This window comes from Chelonia mydas, chromosome 9, assembly GCF_015237465.2.
Source record: "Chelonia mydas isolate rCheMyd1 chromosome 9, rCheMyd1.pri.v2, whole genome shotgun sequence".
In the NCBI taxonomy this organism is placed as follows: domain Eukaryota; kingdom Metazoa; phylum Chordata; order Testudines; family Cheloniidae; genus Chelonia; species Chelonia mydas.
Genome location: NC_057855.1, coordinates 67169800 through 67192961, shown reverse-complemented (window position 1 = coordinate 67192961; position 23162 = coordinate 67169800). Strand labels below are relative to the sequence as shown.

General features: G+C 42.3%; 1 long non-coding RNA gene across 2 annotated transcripts in view; it reads right to left on the bottom strand.

Moving 5' to 3' along the window:
• Positions 1 to 691: 691 nt before the first annotated feature.
• Positions 692 to 23162, bottom strand: part of LOC122461797 — a 36564-nt gene continuing 14093 nt past the window's right edge. Inside the window, exons 2-4 of one of the 2 annotated variants that reach the window (XR_006283985.1) lie at positions 11355 to 11464; positions 8288 to 8375; positions 692 to 1729 (exon numbers count right to left, since the gene is read on the bottom strand). This is a non-coding gene — a long non-coding RNA (uncharacterized LOC122461797). Of the gene's footprint in view, positions 1730 to 8287; positions 8376 to 11354; positions 11535 to 23162 lie in introns of both variants that reach the window. The other variant, XR_006283984.1, reaches the window with a different exon arrangement.

The window sequence follows — 23162 nt, the reverse complement described above, 5'->3', positions numbered from 1 at the left end:
AAAAATCAATTTTGGGTTTGAATAAAACTTTACTGGACCTGAAATATTTTGTTTTTGAGTATTTTAAAAGGGACAGATTCACAAAATGTTAGTAAGAGGAGGTACACCCTTGTATATCTTTTAACTCAGTTGTTGGGAAACTCACCTGGGATGGTTGAGACCCAGGTTCAACTCCCTACTCCATTTGAATCCAGGTACCCACATACCTAGATATGCCCTGATCACAGGCTATAAGGTATTCTGGAAAAGGCCTCTATCAGTGTCTTCTGTTGAAGCTATTCCACTTTGTATAAATAGTCATTGGGCCAAGTAGTATAAAAATGCCTCTGTAGATTAGTGGCTCCCCTAAGTTGTGGTTGATCCAAGTTTAAGTCCCTGGTCTGGTGAATATTTATGGTTTAAAGCTATACCAGCAAAAACAGCACAGGTATACCAGCAAATCTTTTCTAGCAAAGACTGGACCTTACTCCTCAATCACCGGTAGCAACTTAATTATCTACTTCCTTAACAGAAGCCAATTTCTTTCTCTCTATGTAACTTAATTCAGAAGAAAGTTAGTTCTTTTTCTTGGCAGGATTTGCCATCATATATGGGCATATTGAAAAAAAGCTGTCAATATGTGTGCATAGAACAACTAACTGTTTTGCTTTTTTATACTGCATAGGTCTGATATTAATAAAAAGGTGCCAGGAATGAAGTCATCATAAATGTAATGGTTCGTTTTAAGAAAGAATAGCATTGGAAAAAATTGACATTAACCTTGCCACTTTAACCATGAGATGCAATTTTTAAAAGTGTACAAGTGAAAATCTAATTCCTCTGGCAATAAATAAGTCCAGAGTAGACTGACCAGATGTCCTGATTTTATAGGGACAGTCCTGATATATGGGGCTTTTTCTTACTTAGGTGCCTATTACCTCCCAACCCTCTGTCCCAATTTTTCACACTTGCTATCTGGTCACCCTAGTCCAGATGCACAAGCATGTTGAACTCACTTAAGAGTCACTCACTGGCCTGGAGTCAAGTCCAGTTATCTGTTGGTATGCACCGCAGGTTATACAACACAAGCCAAGCCCATACACAGGACAGAGGGGGCTCTTCCGTTTGCCCAGTAAATTTGATGCACTTATCTAGTGACAAACTAGAATCATTAACAGGTAGGATGAGAATGACTCTTAAAGAAGAAGAAGAAAAAAAAAAAAAAAAAAAACAAACCATGAATATATTCAAGTGAACCATTCCAATACCCCTACCGCTGTACTACAGTGCCAGCATAATGTATGTGGATTTGACCTAGTATGTCTTGAGGTCTATCAATCACCTCTTTTACTGAAGAGACTCTTGCACTCCATGAATTTCTTGGAGTAGAGAAAAGGCTCTCAACCTCTTCAAGCAGATTGACCTCAAAGCAACCCCTTTGAATGTCAGCAATGCTAACTTCTCTGTAATCATTTCCCCGTAGAAATTATTTGTGTGTCTATTCTTCCAAAATGCTTCTTGATCCAGACATAGTTTATTTAAATAGATGTAGGGCAGAACTTAAAAGTCAAGTGAAGTGGACTTGTTAATACTCTGCACTGCCGGACGGGTGACCCAAATTGGATTGCTGCTGCTGGAACTTCTTCCTGGTGTTGTCAAAAATGCCCTTGTCAATTGAGAATAAAGTATGTCCAGTTCTAAAAGGCGTCTGAATCACTTCACTGGGATGATGGAGGCAGCAATGTGTGGTCTTGAACACGAGTGGGCATAGAATATAAATAGAAAATGGGGATGGTCAGAAAAGGCAGATACTCAGGGTTAGTTAACTACAAAGAGATAGCAGGAGTCATGGACACAAGCGATCTGAAGGAGAAAGTCTCAATGCTTCTGCATGAGAATATTCTCCACAATTGGGCTCTTTCCGCACTACAATATTTCAATACTGACCAGTTCCTATAAACACACATTTTGAATTTCATTACCTTTCAAGGTACTCCAGCACTTCTCTTTTCATACAGTTTCTCCTCCCCACCCGCAAATGAGGGTGGAAAAACAAGCTTTTGTCAACCTTGTTTCCTATTCATCCATTGCTTTCTATTAATTAACTTGATCATTCAGCATTTGTGGCTTCATAGGCTGTTATCGCTATCATCTGGAGGCATTCAACTAATTAAAAATAAATCAAATCAATACTATGCAAGTTGCTCTTCAAATACATGCTACTTTGATTTTTGACTAACTATATTGTTCAGGTTATATCATAAGATGTCTGGGATCAGAAACTCTATCAAAACTAGTTAGAGAGGGTGAAAAACACTGAACTGAGCACTAGGTTTTGGATTTTAAAAATTGTTTTAGGTTGTACAAATTAAGTAGAGATGTCTATGACACACATAAAAGAACATAGAAAGCCCTGAGCACTTTAAACATGATTTTCTTTGTCTTCCTTTATAAACTACTGTAACAAGTAGATAAGACAGTAACTGATTAGAAACATTGATTGGGCAGTGTATAAAAAAAATCAATTAAGGCAATTTGGAAGGTTGATTTGTCTTAAGAATTTTAAATAGGAGAAGCCCAGTTTTCCTTTTCAGAGGGAACAAAGGAGCATAATATGTATGTCTCAAACATGACAGGTAAAAACACTGCACTATCCCCTAAACAAAAGTTATTTAAAAAAAAAAAAAAAACCAAAAAACCCAGACGACATTTTAATTTTGGAAATCAATGAGTACAAAGTCATTCTTAAAATCGTAATAGTATTCATTGTATTATTGCTTTGAACCTCTAAATAACTATATATAAATATAAACACAAACACATGTGGATATATACTGTGCACATATATAGATTTTAAAATACTTTAAAAACAAAACAAAACTCTGTTATAGTTGGGGAGGCAATATGGTTGCCACTCAGAGAGAGTAACATTTATTATGACTTCTAAAGCAGGAGAGTCACTCAGACTGGTAGCCAGTTAATGGCCGATTGCCCTCACCAAGTTTCAGAACATGATACATGAACGTGACAATTGTACACCGTTTGTCAGGGAATGTTATGATGATGGATCAAAGATCAACTCTACAATTGCCTACAAACTCTGGCAGACAATATTACTATGCATGACAGCTGCTTGGTAATGGTGGACTTCAAAACCAAGTTTGTGGAAGACAACAATGGAGTGGATAGAGTAGTGTGCAAGCACAGCTTTGGTTCTCAAAATCAGAACGGTGGAAGACTGACAGAAGTGTGCTAATAACAGAGCTCATAATTTGTGGAAGACTTTTTCCTCACAAAGATATCCATTAATTAGCTTGAAATTCCCCTGATGGCATTACCAGGAACCAAACTGACCATCTCTGTATTGGAAGGAAATATAGATCAGCTCTTCAGGGTGCCAGAGCACAGAGAGACGGTGATATCAGAGAAGACCATAATTTCTGAAGATCAAATGGAAGAAAAACAAACCCCCAAAAGCTCATGCTTTGGGGATAAAAATAGCACTGTACATGTTTGGGCTCCGAGACATTCCCCCTTGGTTAGATTTTAGAGCCCGGGGTCCCAACATTTACACTCCTATTTTTAGCCCACAGGGCAAGCATGAATCAGTTGACCTGGGCTCTGAGAGTCACTGTCACAGGGTTGTTGTTTTTTTGTCACTGTATAGACATACTGTCTAAGGTGTGATGGGGCAAGGCCAGATAGCTATAGGAAAGTAATGAGAAACAGGTACGTTAGCTGGGGGGATGGTGGTGGGGAATGTGTGTGTGCAGGAGTCAGGGCAGAGGGCTGAGGTCGTGGGGGTGCTCCAAGCCCCCTGCCCTGAGCGGCTCACGGCAGGGGGCTGGAGGGGATACGCTGATTCCAACCCCTTCACCAAGGTCCCCGGAGTGCGAGCATGCTGCAGCTCCGTTTGTCCCTCTCCCCCTCTGTAGCAAGAGCCGCCAGCTGATAGGCTGAAGGGAGGGAGAGAAGGAGGGGCAGGAACCCAGCACGCTGGGGGAAGAGGCGGGGAGAGGGGGGAAGCTTGCCTGCCCTGCAAGGAGAGAGCGGGGCGGGGGGAGGGGGCGGAGAAGAGCAGGCCGGGCCGGGCCGGGCCGGATTTTTAATAGCACGCTGCTGTCTGCCATCCCCGGCAGGCAGCAGTGTGCCATTAAAAACTGGCTCACGTGCCGTCTTTGGCACACGTGCCATAGGTTGCCGACCCCTGTTCTAAAGGGTGCAGAATCCAGGACATATTAGCTCTGGATTTGTAAAGTTCCAGTTCAAATGAAGGAGACATTTACTGTGAATGTGAAGCACTTAACTAATTCTTTACATTCAATTTCACACAAGTCAGAGAATACATAGATCAGAGCAAAGAGACTTCCTGTAAGATGTCAAAAAGGCAGTCCTGAAACAAGGTTAGATGTACAGTGAAAACAAATTGAAGACAATTAGCTAGGAAAGTTAAAAGGAGCAAGAGGTCAGAATCATGGGAACATGGAAAAAATGAACAAGGTCAGTTTACATGCAGCAAGGGGGAAAAACGTCAACGTGTAAGACAAAGTATTAAAATAAAGTGGAGATAATAGGCCTAACTCGGCACTAAAATTATAAAGTCAAACACCAACAATTAAATTTAGTACGCTGCACACTGCACCACCACCCAATAGCAGTTCTAGTAGATCAGGTTGACAAACTCGTATTTAACCAGTTTTGATCAATGCATCTTTTCTTAAAAACGTCATGTGCATTTAAAATACAGTGTGGTTAGAGAGGATTAATGGAATCTGTGCTTACAGATGTTGCTAACAAAACTAGGCTTTTTCTTGGAAATCAATGTGGAGTGAGATGTGAGGATGTGTATTAATTACCGTACTTGTTGATTCCTAATTTTTTTACTCTTAAGATTTTATGTTTCCTTCCAATAGAACTACTTAAAAAAAAAAAATCCATTAAGCATGACTGGACCCTGATTGTACCCATTCCCAATCTCCTACCTCCCTTCCTTAGGCACCTGAAATTATCTCATACTTGAAGTTTGTTGGCTTATATCATGGTTTCAAAAGTTCATGATTTGTATTCATTTTTTAGAAAAACGGATATGGAAGATTTTCAGAAGAAACAGAACAAGATGGAAACATGAAGCTTTTGACACCACTATTGCATCTACAAAAGTAAAATGCTCTAACAATGCAGTATCAGGGTGGGGTAAAGTAAATACAATAGAAGTTATAATAGAAAAATTCTCTCCCTCAAATAGTAAAGTGGATAATCAATGAAGAAGCCTTGGCCTGATCCTATAGTGCTTGTCTACACTTGAAATGCTACACCGGCACAGCTGCACCTCTGTAGCACCTCAGTGTAAACATTACCTACGTTGATAGGAGGGGTTCTTCCATCGGTGTAAACAGTCCACCTTCTTGAGAGGCAGCAACTCAGTTGACGTAAAAATTCTTCCATCAACCCAGTGCTGTCTACACTGGGGGTTAGGGTGGCTTAACTTCTGCTCAGGGGTGTGGATTTTTCACTTCCAGAATAAGAGGCCTTGTCTACACTACACGTTTTGTTGACAAAAGCTGCCTTTTGTTGACAAGAGTGGAGGTGTGTACACAACTTTTGGTGGCAAAATTCTGGTGTTTTGCCAGCAAAATAAACCCACCTCAAGGAGAGGCATAAGCTTTTTTGGCAAAGTTAAAGCAACAAAGCATCAGTGTAGACACCACTGTTTGTTTTGTCGACATAACTGGCTTCCACCAGTATCCCACAATGCCTGCCATGACCGCTCTGCTCACTGTTTTGATCTCTGCTGCCCTGCAAACATGCACCCCCTCCCCTTTCAAAGCTCCGGGAAGTATCTGACAGCTGAGCATGCTGCTCCATGTTAGGAACAAAGAGAAAATCATTAACATGGAATGCTCCTGCTCTGCCCTGCACTAGGAACACAGCAGCAGGCAGACTGCTGATGTGGAGGGACTGCTATGCTGCTTTGGCATTTCTTAGCATGGAGAACTCTCAGAGCTGCACAGGATGCGGCCCCCAGCAGCTGAGGAGGTTGTGGGAGAACTCTGAGGGAATCACAGAACCACAGGCAAGCAAGCAGAGTGGGCTGCTTCGGGAAAGACTGCTGTGCTGGGCAGAGCAGAGGCTGACTTGCAGGGATGTCCACCTCCCCCTGCTTCAGGATAGGTCAGTCAGCCTGCTGTCTCCCTCAACCCAGACACACCACTCTCCTCTCCCTCCCTCCACACACTTCAGTTGAAAAAGCAGCTGACAATCTACTAGGATGCCCCTGGCATGATGGGATTGAGAAACCTGCATCATGTGACGCTGTAGCTGCCCTATGAGGCATTGCAAACCCTTCCCAAAGCACCCTGAGGCCAGTTGCATAGTGGGATAGCTACCACAGTGCACAGCTCTCTCTGTCAATGCAAGAGCTGTTGGTGTGGATGCACTCTGATGACTCAAGGAGGTAGTGTGGACATGCAACCGCAGGTTTTAATTAAACCGGCATAACATTTGCTGACAAAACCGTTGTGTAAACAAGGCCATAGTTAAGCTCACTTAATTTTCTAGTGTAGACCAGGCCATAAAGTCTAACCTAAGAGACAACTAATAATCTACCATGAAAGTGCCTTTGCCATCAGCACAGTTACAACTAGTGTTAGCTTTACACTCAGTGGCAAGTGCTTCCAGGATTGGACCTCAACTCTGCAACACTTACTCATGATGTATAATAATTAGAGTAATGGCATTCCTCCTATGAGTAGGTGCTACTTACTATGAGTAAGGGTTGGTCTACATTGAAAAGTTACAGTGGCAAAGCTAGTCTCTGGGTTGTGAAAAATCCACACCCCTGAGACACACTGGTAAAACAAACTACCCCCGCCCCAGTGTAGATGGTAGCTAGGTTGATGGAAGAATTCTTTTGTCAACCTAGTACTACCTCTCAGGGAGGTGGATTACCTTTGTTGACAGAAGAACCCCTCCCATCGCTGTAGTGTCTACACTGAAGTGCTCTAGCTGTGCCACTGTAGCACTTTTAAGCGCAGACTAAGAGTTAAACCATCAGGCCCTGAATTAAAAAACAATAACCTCCATAGTCAGTTTTGTATTTGTACTTTACCTTCACAGTGATTTCTCCCCCCTAAATATATACAAGCAGACTGCAACATTAGCTGCGGACATAACCTGCTCAAATTCTCATATCCCTATCAAAACGCAATCTAGAAAACATTCTCAACAACCTAAAAATCACAATGAGACAGCTCCATACACAAAGGGCAAAGGTTTCCTGGAAAATATAAGCTAAATTTATGTTAAATAAACTTAGATTTCAACAGGAAAATAAAAGCCACATTGAAAATGAAAGCAGTATGCATTTTCAACAGCTGAACTTACTATAATGAATAGTATTTGACTTGATCAGATGAGCTGCCTTTGGAAATAGTGGTATTGTGTGCGATCCTGCTGCAGGACATAACTTTTTATTAGAAAGGCTTGGCTTATTCTTCCTTATATATAAAGTAGACTTATTGTGCATAGTATTTCTAGTACTACATTCAGTTGAAAAGTTCATCAATCAGTACTGTAGCTTGTCTATACGATGGAGTAATGTGCACAATGGGGGTCAGATTTCTAAAGCACACAACATGTTGCAAATTAATTGCTCCGTATAGATGCTGCTGGTGCACATCTACTGCACTTTAATATAGTACTGATTCTAACACCACTGTGTTAAAGTATACCAGCAGCAGCTATATGGACCAATTAATGCACAGCAAGTTGTTGCACTTTAGAAATCACACCCCCAAAGAGCACATTACCCAACTGCGTAGTTAAACCATCAGAGGCAGGTCACCTAACACACTACTGAAAAGTGCTCCGATTTACATTGATGAGGGTGGCATAAGAACCTATATGACAGAATAATCTGTGTAAATTGCCTTTCATTACTTCTTAAAATGGTACTGCATGATTCATTCAGTACATACATGGTACATAACCAATGTCAACCTGATTTTCTGTACAGATTTAGGAAGTATAAAAATGAGAAGCTTCAGTCCCAGAATGAAAGGTACTTATTAGTTTATGCCCATCTCAGGGTAAAGGGAGGACAGTCCCTACCTGCATAAATTAAGTTAACCCTCAATACCAATAAGAAGTAGATCCATCCATTAAGGATTCTAGCCTCCTAAAATGACTCATCCATAAATTAGACACAGAACAGGTATTTAAGAGTTCTGTAACAAGTGATTTAAAAAACCCTATTTATAAATGCAACAGAAGCACTACCAAATAAATTATTCAACTTGATTTTACTCACTGGTGGTGTTGTCTAGTAGTTAGAAAGGACTGGGAGTTTGGTTCCTGGATTCTATTCCCAACTCAGCATGTTATAATCAATCAGCGTCCTGGACAAAAAAGTCTCAGTTATTTAAGAAGACCAAATCTTCAAAAGTCATCTTTAAAATTGTGCCAACAATTTCTTTGCAACACATTTGCAGTGACATTTAATCACGAATATTTTTACCCACAGAATATCAAATGAGCATGCTAATACCTTAGACATGCAACTACTCCTTTCTGACATACGTATAGTTTGTCACATGTAAAAAACCTACCATATGTTGTGATTAGGCACTCTACTCTCTGTGGGGTAGCACTACATCCTGGCAATTCTGGGGATTACATCTGCCAGGCCAATGCCCCTTGTGGCAGTTGCACTCGGTCTCATTCTCTCTCAGTCCACAGCCCCTCTTTCACTCTAGGTGTTCCTAATTCCTCTTTGTGACTTGGCCCTCTTGCCAGGTCACTCAGCATATTTCCCCCTTCTGAGGGGTCAGTCTTTCCTTACTAGCAGTCTTAGGCAGCCCACCCATTTGCTGCCCCTATGATGCCACTTCCCCAGTGGCTGGTAGGGGAACTCAGGCCAACCCTCTACTCTAGGTTCCAGATCAGGGACCCTCAAGTCAGCAGCTAAGGTCTGCTTCCTTCTGGACCTTACTACCTTTTCCCTGAGCCTTTCCTGATCTTCTGGCTCACCCTCCCAGGGGTGTGTCAACCACACAATGCCTCCTCCCAAGGAAGGCATTGCTTCCCTACAGCCCAGTCTGTTCCCAGCTTCCTGGCTTTATAAACCTGGCCCAGATCCTCCCCCAGCAGATTAGGCTTTAGCACTCCTGGTTTCCCTCCAGGTGCAACCTATAGGTCAACTGGCTTAATTTACTATTTCAGACCCCCTGGTGTGGGATGGACACCTCATCACATATGTATACAGACTTTCTGTGAGTCAGACAGGGGAAAGTATTTGAAAATTTTGTGACTGCTGCTTTGCAAGATAAATTCCAGTCCCTCTGAAAATTTGATTCTCTTAGACCAGTGTTCCAGGCCAATGGGGGCTGCAGGAAGCGACGGTCAGTACGTCCCTTGGCCCGCGCCACTTCTCGCAGCCCGTATTGGCCTGCAGCGGGGGACCGCGGCCAGTGGGAGCCGCGACCGGCTGAACCTGCGGACACGGCAGGTAAACAAACCAGCCCGGCCTGCCAGGGGCTTTCCCTGAACAAGCGGCGTCCCAAGTTTGGGAAACACTATCTTAGACCTTTTCTATTCCTGGTTTCTATCCATCAAATAACGACAAATTAGACTTGAAAATTATTCTTACAAAAGCCAGAAACATGATTCATCTGTATTATTTCATTGAAACGTGGTGTAATGCACTTGATAGTTGAAGAAAAATCTATGTACTTACGTGGTAGCTCTCTTCTTTTCTTCCACAAAGAGTTTCTCCAAACGTAGCTGATTAATTATGACAATCCAAACACCACAATGGGGGGCACTATTTTCCCTCGATTACCCAAATCATAAAGAAATAGAGCTCTACCTTTCAACAATCCCTTATGCTGACAGACATGATGCAGCTTGCTAAAAATATTTAGTGTCAGAAAACATGGCAGCAGAACAATTTCCCTAGGAGAGTGCACAACACAAAGATCTGCATATGGCAGAGAGGCTGAGTCACTGCACACGTAAACACCCGTGCTGCTCACTTTGCTTTATCAATTGACTTCTGAGCAGGATTTCAGGTTTAAATTATGATCTTCAAACGTCCAAGCTTCACAACTCAGACTGCATCAATAGGTGTTGAGGGTTCCTGGTGCTTCATAGTATACTGAAAGCTGAAATAAGGAATCCAGCTGCTAGAGCAACTGTCTGTCCCCTTTATCTTGCCATGGTGGCAAGATTTGGTAGGGTCACTTTTGATGTCAAATCCTAGATTGCAGTGGCAGGGCATCATCAATACAGGGTGCCCTTTACTCTGAAACACTGCCAGTACCTGATCTTAAAAGGGTTTCAGGTCACAGTACAAAGCTCACTTGTAATGTTAAGTAGTTATTATAATCCTGACTAAACAGCAAAGTCTGGGCCCTGTGTAACAATTACATTGAGTTACTCTTTTGATGACTCGCACTGTTCTGATTGATTTTCAAGCTTAATCTGAGGTGTCCACAAGCCACAGAGTTAGACTCTATACAAGCATCTGAACAACCTAACATGTTTACTAAAATGTAAATCTGCTGCAGCTCTTTGCTAGGAGCTGTATTTTTTTCCCCCTTTGTCTGGTAACGAAATATCAACAAGCAAAATATTAACACTAATGAATGCAGATTCACTTCTCTCATAGCTTTTTCTGTAGTAGTACTGTTTTCTAGAGTCTCAGCATCCAAACTTATCCTGACCTACCATTCAGTAGAGAGAGTACATTCCTCTTACTATAAAAAGGCACTTTAAACATAACAGGTATCTGTTAGTCTTTGATCTGAATTGAACACTTTCTATATCAAGTCCTAGGGTCTCAAATTTGCAGCTAATATGCTTTGGCTGGGGAATAAAACATGTTTCTCAAAATGTTTTTTCTTCTCCAGTTTAACAGCCACATTTCTTTAACATTTATTCTTCCTAGTCCCTAGCCCTCCTTTGCATTTAAAGATGGTGATTTTAAAGCTTCTCTTACCTATATTAGTAAGACTATCACATAACTCTGTCAATATGAAAAAGGTGATATTCCATTCTCTGAAACTGCCAGTTACAACAATTAAGTAGAGAAAGCTAATTGCCTGTTTTATCACAAATTGCCCATCTTTAGCATAGGTTTTAATTCAGACTTGGAGGACTATTTGCCCAGACACTCAAAGCTACAGCCAACCTTTCGTTAAATAGAGATAAAAAAAACCCTTTCAATCTTTGCTCAAACAAATGGACCATCAGTCTGTCATAACTGACATCTTGATCTCTATCAATCCTCTCTGGAATATATTCCCTTTCATCGGGGCCATTCCTTTTGCAATGGGACAAAGATACTTACTTCCCCCACATGCTGCCTCCTGTCTTACCTGATATGCACCCCTCAATGCCAGGATACTTGATGCTTTGGTTTCTGGAAGCAGTCATCTGAAATTACTTTCGAGGACAAAATATGAGCAGGTGTCACTGCACAGATACTCTGTAAACAGATACATCCAACTGCTGTGAAACTGTGGGGCATGCAGGAAACTTCCTAGAAGGTTACATGCCTGCATCAAAAGTATAAGGGAGTTAACAACTTTAATTAAATAAATTAGAATCATATGTTCTCACTATACTCTGTCTTCCTTGACTGGTGACTATGAGGAGGGTGGGGTGCGGAAATGATGCTTATTAGCTGAAACTGCCAACCACAATTAGTTCATCTTGATTAGCTTTATAATCATCCTGCAATTTAAGGAGTTGTATAGGTTGCATTTTAGGACTTCTCTCACATTTGCTTGAAGGTTGCGTGACACACAGTCCTGCTATCTGAAGCAGTAGCAAATGTCCCCTATTCATAGGCACCAACTCCATGGGCGCTCCGGGGCTGGAGCACCCATGGAAAAATAATAGTGGGTGCTCAGCACCCACCCACCGATCAGCTGTTGGGTGGGCCCAGCCAATCAGCTGTTCCACAGTGGGCTGGAGGTGCTCGGGGAATGGGATAGGCCAGAAGAGCCGGAGCAAAGGCAGGGTATGCTCCGGGAAGGGGGTGGAGCAGAGGCACAAAGAAGTGGAGTGAGAGTGGTGTCTTGGAGGAAGGGATGGAGTGGGGGCAGGGCCCGGAGGCAGAGTGGGGGTGGAGCACCCACCCCGAAAAATGAATGTCGGCACCTATTTCTGAGCAGGTGCACTCTCACAATGTATTCCTAGGACCAACAGGCTTTTCTCTGTTTAGAAAAGTGTTACCATTAGTTTCAGTGGTTAGGCAGAAGCCAACAGTCAGATATTTTCTTAAAGAAATAGAAGTGCATTTTGATTGCATATGTAAAGGGTTAACCTGCCATTACAATACCTAGCTTTTGCAAAGGTCTACTGAAATCTGAGAAACATTTTATCATTCTGTCTTTCAGGAGGTTGTTAATGTCAGAATCGCAATTCATTCTGATGGTACATCTGATATATAGGCATATGTCCTGGTGAACGATTTGTACGTTAGACTGCTAATTCACTATTCAATATTTTAAAGTATAGACTTAGGTTTAATACATTCAAGGTAATGTAATCCCTTTCTCTTCTTCATAGACATAAATCTGAGTAGTTGAAAAAGAGTTCTAAGAAGAAAGAAATGCTAACTTTGATATTATACATTTTCTATGGATCAAAAACAAACGATTGTTACTGAATCCCATCCACACTCATCAATACCAAAACAGGCTTGGGAAAAGCTTTCCCCCCCCTCACACAAACTACATTTAATGTGTAAAGCTTTACTGCTCAACAATATATGGCACCAGGCAGTAACGACAGGCCGATCCTCACCACTCCAGACCAGGGAACCTTTGTGGCTACCACCATTATAATTAATAAAAATGACTGTAGGTTTCTGATACAGCAAAACATTTGTTTTCTAGGCTCTCCGAGTAAAAACTGAAGATGTGTTTTCTGTAGTGGAAAAACACACTTCACGAGAATGGGCAATAAATTTACGTAAAAATGGATAAATTTGCTCAGTTTGTTTCATTGTACAGAGAACTATCACCATAGACTCAGTCTCTAAATTACTATCCTATTGTCCATTACCTAAGGAATTATGATGTGATTGGAATAATGGAGACTTGGTGGGATAACTCACATGACTGGAGTACTGTCATGGATGGGTATAAACTGTTCAGGAAGGACAGGGAGGCCAGAAAAGGTGGGGGAGTTGCACTGTATGTAAGGGAGCAGTATGACTGCTCAGAGCTCAAGTATGAAACTGCAGAAAAACTTGAGAGTCTCTGGATTAAGTTTAGAAGCCTGAGCAACAAGGGTGATGTCGTGGTGGGAGTCTGCTATAGACCACCGGACCAGGGGGATGAGGTAGACAAGGCTTTCTTCCAGCAAGTTGCAGAAGCTACTAGATCGCACGCCCTGGTTCTCATGGGCAACTTCAATCATCCTGGTATCTGCTGGGAGAGCAATACAGCGGTGCACAGACAATCCAGGAAGTTTTTGGAAACTGTAGGGGACAATTTCCTGGTGCAAGTGCTGGAGGAACCAACTAGGGGCGGAGCTCTTCTTGACCTGCTGCTCACAAACCGGGAAAAATTAGTAGGGGAAGCAAAAGTGGATGGGAACCTGGGAGGCAGTGACCATGAGATGGTCGAGTTCAGGATCCTGACACAAGGATGAAAGGTAAGCAGCAGAATACGGACCCTGGACTTCAGAAAAGCAGACTTTGACTCCCTCAGGGAACTGATGGGCAAGATCCCCTGGGAGAATAAAACGAGGAGGAAAGGAGTCCAGGAGAGCTGGCTGTATTTTAAAGAATCCTTATTGAGGTTACAGGGACAAACCATCCCGATGTGTAGAAAGAATAGTAAATATGGCAGTCGACCAGCTTGGCTTAACAGTGAAATCCTTGCTGATCTTAAACACAAAAAAGAAGCTTACAAGAAATGGAAGATTGGACAAATGACCAGGGAAGAGTATAAAAATATTGCTCAGGCATGTAGGAATGAAATCAGGAAGACTAAATCACACCTGGAGTTGCAGCTAGCGAGGGATGTCAAGAGTAACAAGAAGGGTTTCTTCAGGTATGTTGGCAATAAGAAGAAAGCCAAGGAAAGTGTGGGCCCCTTACTAAATGAGGGAGGCAACCTAGTGACAGAGGATGTGGAAAAAGCTAATGTGCTCAATGCTTTTTTTGCCTCTGTCTTCACTAACAAGGTCAGCTCCCAAACTACTGCACTGGTCAGCACAGCATGGGGAGGAGGTGGCCAGCCCTCTGTGAAGGAAGAAGTGGTTTGGGACTATTTAGAAAAACTGGACGTGCACAAGTCCATGGAGCCAGATGCGTTGCATTTGAGAGTGCTAAAGGAATTGGCGGATGTGATTGCAGAGCCATTGGCCATTATCTTTGAAAACTCATGGTGATCGGGGGAAGTCCCGGAAGACTGGAAAAGGGCTAATGTAGTGCCCATCTTTAAAAAAGGGAAGAAGGACGATCCTGGGAACTACAGGCTGGTCAGCCTCACCTCAGTCCCCGGAAAAATCATAGAGCATGTCCTCAAGGAATCAATTCTGAAGCACTTAGACGAGAGGAAAGTGATCAGGAACAGTCAGCATGGATTCATCAAGGGAAAGTCATGCCTGACTAATCTAATTGCCTTCTATGATGAGATAACTGGTTCTGTGGATGAAGGGAAAGCAGTGGACGTGTTATTCCTCGACTTTAGCAAAGCTTTTGACACGGTCTCCCACAGTATTCTTGTCAGCAAGTTAAAGAAGTATGGGCTGGATGGATGCACTACAAGGTGGGTAGAAAGTTGGCTAGATTGTCGGGCTCAACGGGTAGTGATCAATGGCTCCATGTCTAGTTGGCAGCTGGTATCTAGCGGAGTGCCTCAAGGGTTGGTCCTGGGGCCAGTTTTGTTCAATATCTTCATTAATGATCTGGAGGATGGTGTGGATTGCACCCTCAGCAAGTTTGCGGATGACACTAAACTGGGAGGAGTGGTAGATACCCTGGAGGGCAGGGATAGGATACAGAGGGACCTAGACAAATTGGAGGATTGGGCCAAAAGAAATCTGATGAGGTTCAACAAGGACAAGTGCAGAGTCCTGCACTTAGAACGGCAGAATCCAATGAACCGCTACAGACTAGGGACCGAATGGCTAGGCAGCAGTTCTGCAGAGAAGGACCTAGGGGTGACAGTGGACGAGAAGCTGGATATGAGTCAACAGTGTGCCCTTGTTGCCAAGAAGGCCAATGGCATTTTGGGGTGTATAAGTAGGGGCATTGCCAGCAGATCGAGGGACGTGATCATTCCCCTCTAATCGACATTAGTGAGGCCTCATCTGCAGTACTGTGTCCAGTTTTGGGCCCCACACTACAAGAAGGATGTGGAGAAATTGGAGAGAGTCCAGCGAAGGGCAACAAAAATGATTAGGGGTCTGGAACACATGACTTATGAGGAGAGGCTGAGGGAACTGGGATTGTTTAGTCTGCAGAAGAGAAGAATGAGGGGGGATTTGATAACTGCTTTTAACTACCTGAAAGGTGGATCCAAAGAGGATGGATCTAGACTATTCTCAGTGATAGCAGATGACAGGACAAGGAGTAATGGTCTCAAGTTGCAGTGCGGGAGGTCTAGGTTGGATATTAGGAAAAACATTTTCACTAGGAGGATGGTGAAACACTGGAATGCGTTACCTAGGGAGGTGGTGGAATCCCCTTCCTTAGAAGTTTTTAAGGTCAGGCTTGACGAAGCCCTGGCTGGGATGATTTAGTTGGGATTGGTCCTGCTCTGGGCAGGGGGTTGGACTAGATGGACTCCAGAGGTCCCTTCCAACTCTGTTATTCTATGATTCTAAGTGTGCAGTTAGATGAAGTAATCCTTAACCTGTTTCTTTGTGAAGACAATATAAATGCTCTGTGAATTTATGAAAGACTAAAGGCATGAGCTTCTCGTACAGGGCTGGTAGCAGAGAGAATTCCATGTGCTCAGGAAAGAATGGTACATACAATGGCTCTCAGCCTTTGCACAGAAGAGAGAGTGGTGGAAGGGCAAATGGAGTCACCTTGTCACACCTGGCACAACCTGGCCCTCAGTTTGTAAAACACTCTTGGATCCTTTAAAGACTCTATTTAAATTCATGTTTATGACCCATTACTGCAGCTGAGATTAACTGTTCAGTTTACAGTAATGCAGATTCTTTCTTTAGCTCTGTGAAGCTCTGTAGATTAATGAAAATTTTATCATAAATCTTAGAGTTCATTTATAGCATGAGTGGGAGAGAGACAGAGATGAGTGTTTAATTACAATAAGTAGTTTAATTTAAATGTTTAAGTACAGCCCAGACATTAATCAGAGCCTTAAACCCATTCACAGTAGGAATTAATTTAAAGAAAATATAGTCACTGGTTTAAACCTACTTTTTTTTCTTCAAATATTGGAAATGTTGCAAGTTCATACACATCAATACACCATTTGTCGTCCAAAGGTCAGTTCATTCCTCAACTACAGGAACAAAACATATATCTGAGTTTCCTTATATTTCTTTAGTTATCACTATTTTAAAAGCAGGTCAGCAGTGAAAGAGGAAACTAACCAAGCTTTCAGAACTACAGTGGAGTCATTTTCCAGTTAATCTGACCTCTTTTCTCACAGTAATAACTCAAAAAATATTTAAGAGTTCAAACAAGCCCTTGATTTGTTTTAAAGGGCATATTCTGTTTTGAAACCAACATCAGTCTGACTAACTCCTAAAGCTTTCTACAGTAACAATATTCAGAAAAATGTGTAGAATTGTATATCCATAGCATTAATGCTAGACTTTCCTGGCTATTGTAAGAACACAATTTTAATTACACTGCATGTCTGAAATCAGAATTAGTTGACTTAAGAACTGAAAGGCCCAATACACTCAGAAGCTTTTTTTTTTTTAAACAAAAAAAAAAAAAAAAAGCAGATGCTTTGATTGTGATATGAAGCAAGCTGTCACATGAGATTTTTGGCTTCTATCTGGGTTAAAAATAAAATAACCTCACTCACAGTCTTTTAGGAACAGATGCACTCTTACATTGGAAAAAGCCATCCTTGGATCCATTTATCCCTACTGAGGAACTTCTGCACAAAGTTTATCTTTCAGTACCTTTTAACAATACCTCAACACTTTTGGGACAATGAGTTTTGATTATTGTCGTTAGAATTGGTTAGGAATTTTTTGACTTAACATTTTTTCATTGGAAAATACCAGTTTCTCAAAACTGAAACATTTCAGGTAAATGTATTGGTTTTGAAGGGAAGGTTTCTCGGGATGGAGTTTTTGGACTGACCAACCCACCCACTCCATTCCCAGTGGTTAATGAATTTACCTAGTATGTGGGAGACTCAGGTTCAAGTTTCTGCTCCACCTAATTCAGAGCCAGAACTTGAAGGTGGATCTCTTTTGTCCCATGGGAGGGCCCTAAACATTGGCTTAGTTTTGTTCCACACTGGAACAGAACCAAATACCAAAACATTTTTTTCCCCATGAAACTGAATTCTTGTTTTTCAGCCAGCCCTAATTATAATATTCTTCTGATGAAACCAAAAAAATGATCGATAAACCAGTTCATTCCTTTGGCATGTCTGACTAGATACTCAGAAATACCTGGTTGCCAGCAACTTTAAATTTCAGTTTAAACAAACTGAATTTGATCATTTGAAATATAGAACACAGGTTTTCTTAAGGTCATTCTCAACATTATGTTGGAGGCATTGCTACCTATGTTCAGCTTTGTGGGCCCGATCCCTAAACTGCAGCGTTTAATGTTCTAAGCATGTCATTAGCATGAGCATCTTCCTTCTGCTTCATTATATTTCTAATTTTGTATTCCCTCATCAGTCCTTTCCCTCTACAGTTTATGCTTAACGTAAGAAGGGTGGGGGCGGGGGGTAGTAATTTAGCTAAGTACCAGTCAGTGGTGCAAGTAAAATCCATTTCTCACCGATGGGAGTGGGGGAGACACCAACTAAGGAGGGGGGCACATGATCTCCTCACGTGACCCTCCATGTGACTCCTCTCCGCCCCCAGCCTAGGGCCACCACACTCTCCCCATGATCTATCCCACGTTACCTGGCGGTGGGGCTCGGTTCTCCTGCTGCTGCGTCCGAGAGTTCGGGACCGCAGCGGGGAAAGGAGCTCCTGCGGCACAGCTCTACCGCCCCCCGCCCTGCCCCCTGCCCTTCCGCGCAGCTGTGTCGCCGGCCTCGGTCTGTGCAGCAGCCAAGGCAGCGCTGAGGGCGGTACAACGGCTGGAGGGGCTGCCGGCGTTCTGCTCCTTTCCTTGCTGCGGTTCCCGGCAGAGCCCTATGGTTCGGGGCTCTCCCGGGAACCGCAGCAGGGAAAAGAGCAAAACCCCCCGCCGCGCCCTTCCACGGAGCTGCATCTCCATCCGCCCTCTGTGGACTACAGCAGCCCCTCCGCCAGAGGGCAGCCCCGCTGCTGTCCAGGTGGAGGAGACGCAGCTCCGTGGAGGGGCTGGGGGTGGTACAGCCGCACCAAAGGAGCTGCCAGCGTGGGGCCACCGGCCTCTCCCGTGTCTTTCTGGTGCACTGCACTGGCTATAAATATCTTGCTGGTACAGTGCACCGTACTGCCATACTTGCATTGCCTGTCCCAGTGCAATGTTCCTGATGAATCTCCGTAAAGGCACTGATTGTTAACTTGCCCTGATTGTGTGTGTGTGTGTGAGAGTGTGAGAGAGAGAGAGAGAGAGAGAGAGAGAGAGAGGGGGGATCTGCTGGGTGGTGGTTATTTACCTCAAAAAGAAAGTTACCACCGTGTAGACAGTATTGGGGAAAAACAATGTAATTTATAAGGTGTGAAAGATTGATCAATCATTCTGAGAGATGTTTTTTGTTGGGTTTTTTTTTTGGGGGGGGGGGTTAGGGTAAGCAATACAATGGTTCAAAGAAGCGATATTGAAAATGTCCACCAACTCAGTTAATTAACACATTGGCACCAACCTGTCTGCAGATTTCACATCAGCATTAATGCTTCTTGCATTTGCTGGCTGCATCAAGAAATCCTGACTCCTGGCTTCCAACATTCAATGAACTAACCCGATGCAATATAGAACAGTCGCATGATAAAATAAAGTAATAATAAAAAAGAAACCAGATTAGATGTGGTCACATGGAATTGAATTGAAATCTGGTTTCCAATCCCCAAACCAACTACTGGGTATTTTAAGCAATGTAATAACTGCATGCAAAATGAAGGAAAAGGGAGAACAGAATGAAATTCTTGCTGAGGACCACTGCCCAAATAAGCAACATTCAAATAGAGAGGCTCAAAAATGGAATTTTCATCTCATGAAAAAAAAATCTGGAATTTTGCTTTGTCCTGAATCAGAATGAAAAGAAGATTTTTTTTAAAAAAGCCGAATAATCCCATTTTGAAAACAAGAAATGTTTAGAGTGGACCATGCCAGAACAAAACGTTCTGACCTTTTCTGATGCAGAGCAGGAATTCCACTACTGGCCATTTTAATTCTAATTCCACAAATGTCATTGCATGGAAAGGAGGGTAGAGGGAAGGTAGGAGTTGGGCTATGTCTCTGTCATCCAGAAATTAAAATAAAATGCTCCCCAGAATAGAGGAGCCAGATCCAACAACTGTTGAAGTCAACTGGATCCTTGTCACTGATTCCAGGGGCATTGGAACAAGTGTCAAAGCCTAGAATTGGTTCTTTTACTGAAAACGATAATAAAGACTATAAAATTGATTAAATTTGAAACTGTTTGACACAAAATAGCAATTGTGATCACAATAACTTTCAAAATTACTGTCCTGCATGACAAAAATTTCACGCTGAATATTGGTGACCTCCACAAATTCCATTGTAATAGATTACAAGTTTCAAAAGATCAGTGGTTTTAAGTATAATTATAAAGCCTTTTCAACAGCATGAGTCAGGTTGGCAAGTGCCTTAGTTAGGCAAACAAGTCATTGTAAACAGTGAATGACAGTTCATAATAAAAGGTATATATTCTTCTACAAAATGCTCATTTGTATGGTAGTCAATCTTTTACATATACATACACACTTCGTTTTATAGTATATTTTTATCTTAAAAATCTGGCCTCTGCCAGTTCAAGTAGCAGAGACACCACCAGAGCAGACTGTGGATATTTTTTTTAGAAAAGAAAAAGATAACAGTGGTAGCCTCGGTGTCATGCATTCTCGGACACAGGCAGCAGTGCTTACAGCGCAAAATGGCAAGTGAAAAGACTGCAACATGGAAAATGTAAAGGCTAGCATAGAATCAAGGGGTGCACATGGTGAACACAGAACAAAGGGATGAGCACTAATATGCAGTGTGTGTGCGCATCAAACATCAGAGCTGAAAAAAACCTACTCGTCTATATCAAAGCCCATGCATGAATGTGTAATGCAGAACACTCATTTCATTTTGTCCACTTTACTGTTAAATGTAGCAACAGATGTGGCTTCTATCACCTCTTTTGAGAAAAATATTCCATTGCCTAACATGGCTGACCTCATATTTTTTTTCCTAATATTCTCCTGTCTCAATTGCATTCTGTTATTCCTACTTAAACCCTTTGTTATCAGCCTATCTTTGGATGCTTAGGAGAGTACATTATATGGGGGAAAATGCTACACACTACTTCCCTTCTATGAGGAGCAGAAGATGCTTGGAGTGCCTGAAATTATTATGATGCCTCAAATTAGAAATAACAAATATTCAAGTTGAGGAATTAGGCTAAAAAGTGTCTTTCCTGTTTATATGTTAGATATTAATTGGAGCAATAAAGGCAATGCTAGCTTAGCTAGTAAAATATAGGCAGTGGTGCTTTCTGCTGTGTTTTTTAACAATTTGTCAGTTTTACTGCTAGCACACATGCAGTGCGCTGTGGTCCTTGGTAGGCTAATCTTTCATCTAAACTAATCCTTCAATTATTTCAGTGTCATGCAAGCACTGATATAAAAGTGCTGTTGATTTGAAATGAGGCCATAAAGTATAAAAACAAGTGTCTAGGAGTGCATAACACTCTCCAATTTTTCAGAGATGTAAATACAATGCAAACATCATCTAAGCAATTTCAATGAAAAGTCATTTTTTTAAAAAAAGATATGTCCTTGTTATTTATCTTTGGCTAAGTATATACACACACATATATGTACATAGACTAATGTGTGTGTACATATATGTAAATATAAAGTTATTAAGTGTATGTTTTATCCAGAATTTTTCTTTCTAGTATTTATCATTAAAACATCCATATTTTACAAAACAATTCTCCCCCATCCCTTTAATTATTTATATGAGGTTTACCATAGGCTTTTCTACACTGTGTATACAGTGTAGCTGTTCCAGTACATTCCCCACTCTAGTCATTTGTACAAGTGTGGCTTACTGCAATTACAAACTATAGCAAGCACCAGTAAGCAAAACTAGAGGTTATCATCAGTGCAGCCAATGCAAAAATCCCCAGGGTAGACAAGTCTTAAGGGCCAAATCCATATCCTATTGACTTAAATGGGTGTTGGATCATGCACTAAATTTCTTTACCTCTTCCTGGAAATACAAAGTTTTTCACCACTAGGTGACCGGTTTAAATCCAGCCTACTCAATAGTGACAGATAGATGTTACCATGGGCCATCCAACAAACCTCTGTGACAGTTATTTGGCTTTCCTGTAATTCTCAATGGACTGATGACCTGGTGAGAGAATCCGGATAAAAACAATACACTGCACACATTGGCTTAGTTATTTTAGTTAGGCTATACAATGTTTCCCATTCATCTGAAGACTTTTCAGACTGTGTAAGCCCAAGTGAGGAAGTGGCATTCACAAAGTTTAAATAAGTGAATTTTACAAAGGCTGTTTAAATGTATTACAATAAATCCAAGTCTGCCATCATCAATGTATAAGATCACTCAGCTTCATTAACAAACAGAGCTAAAAGATGATCAGCAGAAGATTAATAGTCAGGCAAAGTCATCCACAAATGGCACAAAAGATTATCTGCAGGACTTTGCTACCACAGCAAATCATGGCTGCAAAACCATATGTAACCCCTTGGGGTTTAGAGAGCATGGTCCCTTTAAATCTTTTTCCTATTCGGGAGAGGGAGCAGTGAGAGAAAGGAGGGAAATTTGGGGGTGTGGCTCTGGAGCCTGGGGGGAGAAGGGTAGCAGCAGGGAAGCCCTGGACAAAGTGAAGGAGAGAACCTGCCTGAAGCCTGGGAAGGACAGGACAGCCGATCGGGGACACCCCAGGACAGGAGCCAGGAAGGAATTGACCGAGAAGGACAGGCCAGAGCTGAATCCAGTATCGCTGGTGCCCAGAGCTACATGGGGCTGTGAGTACTGGGGCTTGTGACTCTGCATTGGGAGTAAGGAGGAATGCTGCTAGTTAGTTAAGTGGGGAAGTGGTCGCTCTGTGTGTGGCTTTGCACAGAACAGGAGAAGAGGGCACCGGAGGGCTTGTTTGGGAAAGTTCACTGGCGCCGAAGAGGACCAGGAGCACCCAACACTCAGCACTGGACTGGAACTTTGCTCAGAACTCCTGAACTCTGTGTGCAGACACATTGCTCGGCGTCTGCCCTTTCAGACTGCTACCACTGGGCCTGTGGGGCCTTGGTTTGAATGCAACCCTGTTCTACTGCTCCCCCTACGTTTCCCCTTGTTGTTTTTTCTCCTCTCATCCCTCTGTAAGTAAATATCTCCCTTTGTTATATCCATTGTACTTTTCCTGGGGGGATGTGTGTTCACTCTGGGGGGTTTGGAACAGGTTTCCCTGGGGTGGAAGGAATTTTTCCTGCTGCATTCCTGCGCGCGCTGTCTCTTGGCCAAAGCTGCCTGCAAAGCAGACTCTATCTTGGCCACGAGGACGCTAAAGTTACATATACAATTCTGCATTGGGAGTTAGCTAATCAACTCAGACTGCATTAATACAACATGTAATTCATGCACCAGCTGCTTAAAAGAACACTTCAGGGGTAAGATCTGCATGTGAGATGGCATTAACCACCGCTGATGGAGCTAATCCCCTCCACATGAACAAAGCTCTTGAAGCCCTGAAAAAAAAAATTCAAGCCACCACTTCTAACATAAATCTATGCTCCTCCTGACTGGTTAAAACCAGAAAAGAGTAATTCCATTTACGAGGGATGCAGTTGACACATCCCCCAGA